Raw genomic sequence first — 12,751 nt, forward strand, 5'->3', positions numbered from 1 at the left:
AGTTCCCAGAATGTTCTCCTAAAAAGGTAGGAAAACATTCTCTAAAAACATTCTAAAAATGTTTAATGATAACATTGTTAAAACATATCCGCTAATGTTCTTATAACATTTTAACTGAGTAGTTTTATTTAAGTTGCCAGAATGTTCTCCTTAAAGTTAGGATAACATTCTCTAAAACATTCTAAAAATATTTAATGATAACATTGTTAAAATATTATTTTCTAATGCTCTTATAACATTTGTATTCTAAAAAACGCAAAGTTGAACACCAACATTTGAATTTGAATTGTAGGCTATACACGAAATGCTGCCCCAAAAAATTAATATTGACGTATTTTCAGATTTCTGTTTATGACTTTTTGCCCCTTTATTAAACATTTAAAATATTCACAAATTAATAAGGAAAAAATGTTAGGCTATTTTTTTTTTTTGAAGGCCAGTTCAGGGAGATTATGAAAGTGCGTCTGGTTGTTCTATTTTATTATAGGCTACAAAAGCACAAAGTTTTCTTGTTATTGTGAGTTTACACAAATAAAAGTATAGTTGCGAATGATGTATTATTATGTTGTATGTAAGTTTTTTAAGTTTCCACTTTTGATAGGAAATGCAAGGGTTCGCACCTGTGCCTCCTTGCAGTGCGCGCTCCATACGCCCCACAAACCCTTGGATATGCGTCAAAATCTTGTGTTTATTTGTGATAATCTTGGCCCTGTATTATTATTGTCTAACCTGTAGTATGAATGAAATTTGATTAATTACTTTGTTCGTTTTTTGGATAAAAACGTCCTCTAAATATATAGCCTAAATATAATAATAATGATCATTGTTATTTGCGTTTATCTATGAGTTAACTGAGACAATAATAGGCAATGTTTATCATAAAATAATTTATTAATGTTCTGTTTTTATATAACCTAACCTTTTACAATTTTGGAAATGTGTTTGTATGGCGCAAACTGGGGGAGGGGCCACAAATCCATGAATAGCCTACACTACAGTTTACAAACCCGTGGGACTGGATTACGAAAGCGTGGGCACGGTTTATGAAATTGTGGGTGGGCTACAAATTGCTAAAACTGAAGGCATGGTTTACAAATTTGAGGGCGTAGATTAGAATATCGTGGCTAGGCTTATTAATCCGTGTGGGCACGATTTGTTAAACCGATCGTGGGAACAGTTTAAGAATTTATGAGTATGCCTAGCCTACGGTTTATAAACTGAGTGGACAGATGCAAAACCGTCCACGGATTGTTTTTTTTTAATTTTTGTTTTTCACTTCGCGGCTCCACATTATCTAAATGTTGCAGGTCAACACAAATAAAATGCAGAAATCAAATTTCACATTTTTGTAGAAAGAAAAAAAAAGTTGTTTAAATTATTTGATTTTCAATTAAATAAGCATTGCTTATATGCTATGGGAAATAAGTTTGTATGTTAATATTTTTATTCACCAGTCTAAAAACGAATAAAGTAGTAAGCATGTTATTCGTTTTTCCATTACGAGTTAAAAAAGGAAATACGAATGGACGCAAAAGTACACGGACCCGGTCAAGTATGTGGACCTCATGTAGAACATACATGCCTTCACTCTGCAAAAAATTCTGAAATTAAATTTTGAAAGAAATTCAAAATATTAAATATCGTAAGATATTAGTCTATTACAATTCAAAATAATATATTTTAGATGTAATTTATTCCTGTGATGTCAAAGATGAATTTTCAACATCATTACTCCAGTCTTCAGTGTCACATGATCCTTCAAAAATCATTCAAATAAGATGATTGAATATTATCAGTTGAACAGTTGTGCAGCGTATTTGTTTTTGAAATTGTGATAAATTTGTCTTTCGTGATTGAAATTCTTATTATTTTTTAAAGAAAGGTAATGCTACAACTGTCACTTATAATCAATAAATGTATCAAAATTATTTTAATGTGTTATTTTAAAATTATTTTAATGTGTGTGGGCAGGCATAGGACATATATATATATATATATATATATATATATATACACATACATATATATGTATATATATGTATATATATGTATATATATGTATGTGACCGTATTACAGTCAACTCATCCTAATAAGGCCCGTACTCCAGGCTTTCAACCAAATGAAAAGGACGAGCAGAGACAAAAGTCACAGATAACAAAATTTATTAAACAATTAAATTACTAAAACCACATTGAGCTCGACAGTAATAATTAAAAGACCCCTTTGACCAATGGAAACAGGTCAACGAAACGGGCTTTGTTGTGGTTGGCTTACATGGGCCGCCCACCATACACTGACCAACACAAAAAAAATTCAAAAAAAATACAAGAAAAAAAAAGGAAAATAAAAAAAAAAATAAACTAATCAAGTTAGTTTATTTTCTCTGATTGCAATAACCAATTTACTGCTCAAATAATAAACACAAACACTTCAACCCAAATAAACACAATTATGTAAATCCACCCAACACAAACCAAATAAGCCAAAATAAGACAAATTAAATAAATAAAAAAAACAATCACCCACAATAACTACACAACAATCTTGAGCAGTTCTAATGTAAAGCAGATCAAAGAAATACAACTCGAATAACAAAATCAAATTACTAAATCAATTCAAAAACAACCTAAATGATAATAGCTAATAATTACAACAAAACCGAAAATAAAATAAAGAAACAAACAAACACACAATTTCAGTTACACTCACACACACACACAACAAAATACAATCAGCAAATAAATGAAAATCAAAAGGATTACGTCACCGTTAATCTGCTCCGTAAGTGAGCGATGTCAATATGCAGGAAGCAACCCAAATACAATAACACCAGATTACTAAATAACTAAAGTTAAACCATACATAAAATTGCGCCAGCGAGGTGGCGAACACCATGCAATCCCGAAATCAAGTTACGTGTTTAGAGCGGCTTCAACATGGGGATCGCACAGGCATTAACAATGTTCAATGAACTTGCGGGCGCTCGATACAACCACGAGCGTGCACTGCAAACCCGCTTCTCAAACGGAAACGATGATTTAACCGCAGCAAAGCAGCAACTGGTACTCTGAAAAAAAACATTAGACATACATTCGTTTGCTTTTCTTCTTCCTCCCCACTCCTCTCCTATTTATAATCACACCAGAAGGGTAGGGAAAAATAAAATTACCTTTTGCGTGTATAACACTCACATACTCACAGCGGATGCCTGGATATACCCAACTAATCTAAAATAACACCAAACAAACACATTAAATACCTGTGAATAAAATAAACTTCCCCACAAACACCCGTATTCTAAATTTATAATTCCCTCCCGTCAATACCCTCCAATTTAACCAAACCTACCTTTACCAAGGAGTGAAGGAGATACAAAACCTACAGCAACAGGTCACATCAGTACAATGGCACAAAGAAAGCGAACTATATAGCTACGTGATTACCTGACGTAATCAACCACGCACCTGATGCAATCTGTCTGCTCTTTTAAAGGGCTACGCCAGCTATTATTAAAGGGGCAATCCCACTACAATCTACCCCGGGATTTTCAATCATTGTCCCAATGATTCAACCTTTTACAGCCAAGGGTGGAAATGACAATCCCTTCCCGGTCCCGGGAGGGAGTTCTCCGCAGGCACTGAAATGCTAGCGGATACATCACCAATTACCGTCCTGGGCAAATGATAACGATTAGAATGTTTCCCAGCCGTTGTCCTAGTCGATCTCCGTACGCCCTGTGCCCCCATAGTAGAGACCTCACTAGACGGCGAATTTAGACCAGAAACTAAGGGGAGGGTACCTTCAGATGTCACATTTGGAACAACCTCCACAGCAGCAGGCGGTAAAGGTTCGATAACCACCATCACAGAGTCCCCCTCATGCAAACATTCCTGAAAATCTTGTCCCTGTAAACCTAAATCAACATGATAAGCCTGTTGTACAGTTTCAGGAGCCAGCTTCAACAGGGACCTATGCACGTGTTTTACCCGAGTGGGCTCATCCAATGAAGATATACTATACACCTGACCACCTTCCTGAGGAGCTCTTACTATTTGATACAGAACAGTTGACCACATATTCTGAATCTTGTTACGGCCCCGAACTCCACACTCACGCAAGTGTACCAACTGGCCCACGATTAGTGGTTGACCCCTTACTATCTGATCATACAAGTTTTTCCTATGCTCTGCAGCGGCTTCAAGACGGGCTTTTACCCGTCCATATGTTACTCTTAGTCCCTCCTGATGCCTAGCCACCCATTCTTCCACACTACCCCCAACTGGATCCTCTACTCCTGCTAGCAGAAAATCCACCGGCAGCCGTGGAGTTTGCCCAAACATCAAAAAGTGAGGAGACTCACCAGTAGTCTGATGGCAAGTGGTGTTATACGTAAAGACCACCTGTGCCAAGTACCGAGTCCAGGAGCGTTTCTGTTCAGGTGGAAGGGTACGAAGGAGATCGTGCAGAGTTCGATTGAACCGTTCACACTGTCCATTACCCTGAGGATGGTACGGAGTTGTGTGAGTTTTCTGGATCCCATAAAGGTGACACAATTGGGCAATCACTGCACTCTCAAAATTTCGACCCTGATCAGAATGAAGTCTGGCTGGCACACCCAACTTATAAAACCACTCCTGGACCAGGACATTGGCTACGGTGGTTGCCCTCTGGTCCCTAGTTGGCACAGCCAATGTATATTTAGAAAATACATCAGTCATAATTAGGACGCTTTCCCGTCCATCACTAGATGGTTCTAAGGTGGTAAAGTCAACTGCCACTATTTGGTTGGGCTTAGATGCCAACAAGTGTCCCATAGGGGCACGAGCTACTGGATAACTGGGCTTTGAAATAGTACACTGTTGACAGTTCTGACAATGCTCTTGTACATAGGTGCTCATATTTGGCCAATAGCATCTCCTACGAATTAGCTCGTATGTCCGTTCCCTGCCTTGATGGCCATGCCCATCGTGCAACTGCGTAAATACCTCGTTCCATAAAACCTCTGGTAATACCAATTGGTCCACCTCCTCCCCACCATCAGGAAGTTGGAGGTGGCGGTACAACAATCCCTCCTTAACAAACAATCGACCCCATTGTCGCAAGAGCTCCAGCCCAGATTTCGACATTGACTGACGCTCCACCTTAGAAGGGTACTTATTTCTGGAAAAAAATGCAAGGAACTCACTCAATGTTGGATCATCTAACTGCATCTGCTGGAGCTCTTCCTTAGAATGAAATGGGAAGGCGACAATGGCATGTTGCTCTGCACCTACCAACTCACCTTCATCCTCCTGTTGGATGTCAACTGTATGGAGTATCTGGGGCAATGGCGTACCAAGGGACTGTGTCCGAGTGCAGGAGGAATACTGCCTTGATAATGAGTCGGCATTACCATTAACCCGACCAGGGCGATACTTTACTTCAAAATCAAAAATTGCCAACTGAGACACCCACCTCTGCTCCGTTGCACCCAACTTGGCTGAATTCAGGTAGCTCAGTGGGTTGTTATCTGTATAAACGGTACACTGATGACCCAGGAGATAATCCTTAAATTTTTCCGCCATCGCCCATTTAAGGGCAAGGAGTTCAAGCTTCATGGAACTGTAATTTTCCATATTCTTTTCTGTAGGCCTCAGCCCTCGGCTGGCATAGGCCACTGGTCGTAATTTTCCACCTTGCTCCTGACTAAGCACTGCCCCTAATCCCAAATGACTAGCGTCAATGTCAAGCACGAAGGGCTTCGTAAAATCGGCATAAGCCAACACCGGAGCTGCCACCAATTTCCCTTTGAGAGACTGGAATCCCTGCTCACACTCTGGGGTCCAACCGCTCTCTATGGGTCTACCTGAGCCCCTCTTTTTCTTTGTCCCACCCAATTCCGCTACCAGGCGATTCAGAGGAGCAGCCAACTTGGCAAACCCCTCTACAAAACGCCGATAATAACTCACAAAGCCCAAAAATGATCGCAACTCTGCAACGTTACTAGGTCGCCTCCATTCTGCCACTGTGCTAATCTTACTGGGATCGGTAGAAACTCCTCCTTTTGAAACCACGTGCCCCAAGTAATGAACCTCCTGACGGAAAAAACAGCATTTCTCCAGTTTGGCCTTTAAGCCCTCCTGCTGTAACCGGCTAAAAACCAACTCCAATCGTGCAAGATGTTGGGCAACATTGGTGGAAAAGACAATGATATCATCCAAGTACAACAACAAGGTTTGGAATCGTTGATCTCCAAACATACGTTCCATCAACCGTTGAAATGTACTTGGAGCATTGCACAACCCGAAGGGCATCCGATTAAATTCGAAAAGCCCAAAGGGTGTGCAAAAAGCAGTCTTACCCTTGTCTTGCTCTGCCACAGGAACCTGATTATAGCCACTTACTAGATCAACCGTTGAAAACCACTGAGCCCCAGAAAGTGCATCTAAGGTCTCTTCGATGCGGGGCAAGGGAAAGGCATCCTTCCTTGTCTTTTGATTTAACTGTCAGTAATCGACACATAACCGTATGTTGCCATCTTTTTTTTTTTTACGACAACTATAGGGGAAGCAAAGGGGCTACTACTTTCCCTAATCACCTGACTCGCAAGCAATTTTTGCACATGTTCTTTAACCGCAACATAGTCAGAAGGGGGGATTCGCCGATACCTCTGCCGAATAGGAGCAGAATCCAAAAGTGGGATCTCATGTGTAATCAAGTTGGTACACCCCAAATCAGAATCATCTGTTGAAAATACAGATCTATATTTACCCAACAGACCCCTCACCTGATTCTGCTCCTCTTCGGAGAGGTGCGAGAGATCCATCTGCTGGATCACCTCTTCCACGCCATCAACACCTCCAACTTGTGAAGAAACTACAGCCTGTTGGCAATCGACAACACCTGGCCGAGTAGCAACAATCTCCCCTGGCCAGCTCATTGGCTGGACCTGACACAATGTCCCCACCACTTGTCGTGGTTGCAGGAAGACATCAAGTTCACCTATGTTAACCATAGGGACTTTAGTAATACCACCTCTCACCGGAACCAGGGATACAGATGCCAACAAGCCAGATGGGAGTGGATTCCCATTGTCTAAAGGCTCATAAAGGGCCATAGACAGTAACCCACACTGTACAGCACAAGTAACTGGGACAAACTGCAAGGAGTTTGCTGGAATGCGGACCACATGTTTACCCCGGACACGTACAGGCCCCCCGCTAAATTCCAACCCCTGAAAGCAACCAGTCTGGCAACATTGAAGTGCCAATGTCCATGCTGGAACTTCTTTAACTATAGGGAGATTAAACAACTCTGGGCCATGTTGATTAAACAGCTCCTGAAAACACTCACCTATAACATTCATCCCCAATAGACCTGGCAACCCTGATGTAGAAAGAACCTGAGGAGGGTCCTTTACAACAAGGACACCCTTATTGTGAATACGTCTACCCAATACAACAAAATCTAACTCCAGGTATCCTACAAAAGGAATAGAGAGACCATTAGCAGCCCGAAGCTGCAACCATCCACATTCATTCAACCTTTCCTTACCCCAAGGCTCAAAATGAGCCAAGAAGAAGCTCTCTGTGACAGTGGTTACCATGGAACCTGTATCCAATAAGCATGGAACATTAACCCCACCCATATTAACTACAACTGAGGGGCACTTACCCAACAAAGTAGAGGGTCCCCTGCCAGTGGGGGCAAGGGCCCCTGAGCCAGGCCCTATCCCTTCCGAACTGTGGCTCATCAGTTCAGAGGGTTGCAGTTTTCCGCCTGCCCATTAGGAGGCACTACATTCCCATGTGACAAACGAGCCCGTTGATCTCTAAACTGAGTCTGTCCTAGTAGACAATTACGAGCAATATGCCCAGGCTGATTGCATCGCCTACAAATGATAGGGCCAGGCTGCCTGGGACGGTTACCTACACTCTGGGATTGCAGTTGCCGTAAACTTTGAGTCAGTTCATTAAGTTGTTCTTGCTGGGCCCTCATCATTCTCTTCAGTTCTATGAGCTCTGAAACGTTTACCTCTGATGGACTAGAGGAATCTATCTGTCCCTGTACTCTATACTGAAGAACAGAGGAAGCTGGGAGCGAATGACTCCTCTCCCTCCTCTCCGAATGAAATCCCTCACCCACCCATCTAATTGCCTCTTTACGAACATCCAGAAGGGTGGAATCAGGGTCCAATCGAACAAAACGTTTAAGCTCCCGCCGCAAACCACTATCCAGCACATGCTCTACAAACTGGTCTCGAAGTAAAACCACTGCATTAGTCATACCTCCAGGGGTATGTTGTACCAACTTATCCATTAATGCAAAAAGAGCATGGGAATACTCCTGCAAGGACTCGCCCTCAAGCGGTTTACGAGAAAAAAAGGTTTGCTGCAGGGTAATATAGGACTGTGAGCACCCATAAAGTTCCTTCAAGATAGAGAACACCTGTTCTGGTGTTTCCCTATCTTCTCTTGCCCTATACTTCATCTCATTCTTGGCAGGACCCTCTAAATGATCTATAACAAATAATGTCTCTTCAGCTGAAGGCAGATGTCGAACCCGCAAGCAGGCTTGTATCTCCTCCACCCATTCAAACACATTGTCTTCCCCTCTACCACTAAACATACGACCCCTCCGTTCCCTAGGGACGTAAACGACTCGTTCAACTACGGGGCTAGGGGCAGGTAGGACATTCACAGATGAGGGGCCCGCCGCTCCAGTAGCCTGGCCGGCTTGCTGTTGGTGCAACCGCTCATTTTCTCCCCTCAATGACTGCACTTGCTTTCTCAACTCCTCCAATTCAGCCTCCATATCTACAAGCTTCCCCCCAAAAAAGAGAGAGAGAGAAAGAGGGAGGAAGAAAAAAAAAAAAAAAAAAAAAAAAAAAAAAAAAAAAAAAAAAGGAAAACCTTACCACTTAACCCAAATCTCTTCCACTATCACAATCCTGGCTACTTCGTACCAGCTGCTGCTTTGCTGAAAAAAAAAAACACCACAACACACAAACATACAATTCTTCTGTGACTGTCTCTGCTTGTCACTTCACAACCCTGCCGACTACGCCACTTGTGACCGTATTACAGTCAACTCATCCTAATAAGGCCCGTACTCCAGGCTTTCAACCAAATGAAAAGGACGAGCAGAGACAAAAGTCACAGATAACAAAATTTATTAAACAATTAAATTACTAAAACCACATTGAGCTCGACAGTAATAATTAAAAGACCCCTTTGACCAATGGAAACAGGTCAACGAAACGGGCTTTGTTGTGGTTGGCTTACATGGGCCGCCCACCATACACTGACCAACACAAAAAAAATTAAAAAAAATACAAGAAAAAAGGAAAATAAAAAAAAAATAAACTAATCAAGTTAGTTTATTCTCTCTGATTGCAATAACCAATTTACTGCTCAAATAATAAACACAAACACTTCAACCCAAATAAACACAATTATGTAAATCCACCCAACACAAACCAAATAAGCCAAAATAAGACAAATTAAATAAATAAAAAAAACAATCACCCACAATAACTACACAACAATCTTGAGCAGTTCTAATATAAAGCAGATCAAAGAAATAATACAACTCGAATAACAAAATCAAATTACTAAATCAATTCAAAAACAACCTAAATGATAATAGCTAATAATTACAACAAAACCGAAAATAAAATAAAGAAACAAACAAACACACAATTTCAGTTACACTCACACACAACAAAATACAATCAGCAAATAAATGAAAATCAAAAGGATTACGTCACCGTTAATCTGCTCCGTAAGTGAGCGATGTCAATATGCAGGAAGCAACCCAAATACAATAACACCAGATTACTAAATAACTAAAGTTAAACCATACATAAAATTGCGCCAGCGAGGTGGCGAACACCATGCAATCCCGAAATCAAGTTACGTGTTTAGAGCGGCTTCAACATGGGGATCGCACAGGCATTAACAATGTTCAATGAACTTGCGGGCGCTCGATACAACCACGAGCGTGCACTGCAAACCCGCTTCTCAAACGGAAACGATGATTTAACCGCAGCAAAGCAGCAACTGGTACTCTGAAAAAAAACATTAGACATACATTCGTTTGCTTTTCTTCTTCCTCCCCACTCCTCTCCTATTTATAATCACACCAGAAGGGTAGGGAAAAATAAAATTACCTTTTGCGTGTATAACACTCACATACTCACAGCGGATGCATGGATATACCCAACTAATCTAAAATAACACCAAACAAACACATTAAATACCTGTGAATAAAATAAACTTCCCCACAAACACCCGTATTCTAAATTTATAATTCCCTCCCGTCAATACCCTCCAATTTAACCAAACCTACCTTTACCAAGGAGTGAAGGAGATACAAAACCTACAGCAACAGGTCACATCAGTACAATGGCACAAAGAAAGCGAACTCACCTGAGCCTATATAGCTACGTGATTACCTGACGTAATCAACCACGCACCTGATGCAATCTGTCTGCTCTTTTAAAGGGCTACGCCAGCTATTATTAAAGGGGCAATCCCACTACATATATAAACATTTCACAAGAAAGCAACTAGTCCTACATCTATTGTCAGCAATAAAATGTTAATTTAAGTTAATTTAACCTAATCATTGAAGGCTAACAATAGCCAAAGACCTATTACTGAACATGGCATAGCTAGACACAATGATCCTGCTTTGTACAGCCAAATAATAGATTACAAGACCCATACCATATTGCTCATAGGCCTACCCTTGAGGTTTATCAAAAAATGTGAAGACTTAACGTTCAGTGTTTTCGTGGTGTAACTTGGGTGGGAAAGATTGTGTAACAAAAAAGGTTTAAAGAGCAAAGATATCTGAACTTTATTTATTTTATTCGTATATTTTTTTATTGAATTTCAAAAATACAATTCACTTCTCAAGACATTTAGCTAACAATGTTTATGAACATAAGGATGGAATGATCCTCATGGTTAAGCGTTTTCAACCCAATCCGTCAAACTGACGTTTTCAGAAAAGGAACGCCATTCCGAGCCGGAAATAACTTCTCAGATTTTGATTAAAGATTACCACGGCAAACTTTTTTTTGTGTGTGTGTGTGTGTGTGTGTGTGTGTGTGTACTTGTTCGGATTAATTTTTCACTTCAAGATTAAACATGCGCAACAAAAATAAAATTTCATGTCGACTTTAAAAATCAAAATGTCTTACCATATTGTCATTTTCAATCCATCTGAACCTGGTTCTCCTTGGAATTATTTCTGAGTAATCTTCCAAGTACCTTTTGTAAGGTCCTGCATGCTTTGCCATTATTTATCTTGCAAACACCTGCATCAACAAAAATGCATCTCTGATTTTTTTAAATATAATTTGTAACCGTCTGTCGTGATATTTAGTCATGTGATCCGTTCGCACACATCCGAATCTTAGATCTTGCCTAATTAACAACACGACCTATTGTTAGCAACAAACACTGCAAAGCAAAAATAAAATAAAGAAAAAGCGTCAGTCACAACACTTAAACAATGGCTTTGCCATTTATTATTTCAAGGACAAGAGTGTGGAAGTGGGTAAAATTGACTGGATGAGTACTGAAGACCAGCAAAATTGTTAAAAAATTATAACACAATGTCCCACACTGGAGGATGAAGATGATGGATGATAAGTGTGAAGTGGGAAAAAGGCAGAAAAAAGAAAAATTGTGCAGCCCTAAGTTAACTTTAATCTTTTAATTAAGGTTTGCATCACTAATCTTGACGGATTAGACATAAGTAAACAAGCAAAAAAATATCACAGACTGTCTTTTAGGAACAGCGGAGAACCCAGTTTTTCACAATGTACACACAACTTTTTTTGACAGACAACTATGGTGATCTCTGCCAGAAAAGGGAACAGTTAGTTAAGGGTGAAGACATCTGGAAACAAACACTGAGGAGGAAGACAAAGCCAAACAGTTGGTTGATGGAGGATGTAGAAGAAGAGGAGAATGAACAGCCAAAAAAAAGGTAATTAGATGGATAAATACATCTGTATGTGATTCTAGGACAAATACAAATGTCCATTGCTATAATGAAGCAATATATTACTCTGCTTTAATTGTAACACAAACATGCATTTCTGTAAAGCTGCCTTGGAATTATATTTTGAAAATCACTATACAAATCAATTTGAATTGAGTCCCTGGTATTGAACAACTTGAAATTTTAATGTTGTCAAAGAAGACAACATTAAAGAGATACTTGATGCCATGAGAGGTAATTATATGAATTAAAAAATAATAATAATCTGCCCTTTGAACACACACACACAACTTGACATTGCAACTGTGTGTTTACATTTTGTGCTCTACAGTCATGGCAGACAGAGCAAAACTACAGAAAGTGTGGGTTCACTTTACTAAACTTGAAAATGCAGCTAAAAGCAATACATTTAAAAGGTAGTTGTGTGTAGGGTTAAACACCTGCAACCTCATAAAATAGTTACAAATACCACATTCTATAAATCTGAAGCATTGCAGCATGTTTGACTGCTATAGCAAATTGACTGCTGCAACTAACAGTGTTCCTTACCAGACGTAACTCAAATAAAACCATTTTAATATTATACAAAGCGCAAACAAGTGTGGTGAATGGCAATGATTTAATCAGTATTTATTTTGAATAATATTTAAATGTTTAAAAAAACATTTTGTTGTGAGTAGTGATTTATTTTTGCCATCTGTGTCAACATGCAGTTATGAGGCCTTTTCACAATTTTTTTATAATAATTTATAT

This window comes from Carassius auratus, chromosome 22, assembly GCF_003368295.1.
Source record: "Carassius auratus strain Wakin chromosome 22, ASM336829v1, whole genome shotgun sequence".
Classification (NCBI taxonomy): Eukaryota; Metazoa; Chordata; class Actinopteri; order Cypriniformes; family Cyprinidae; genus Carassius; species Carassius auratus.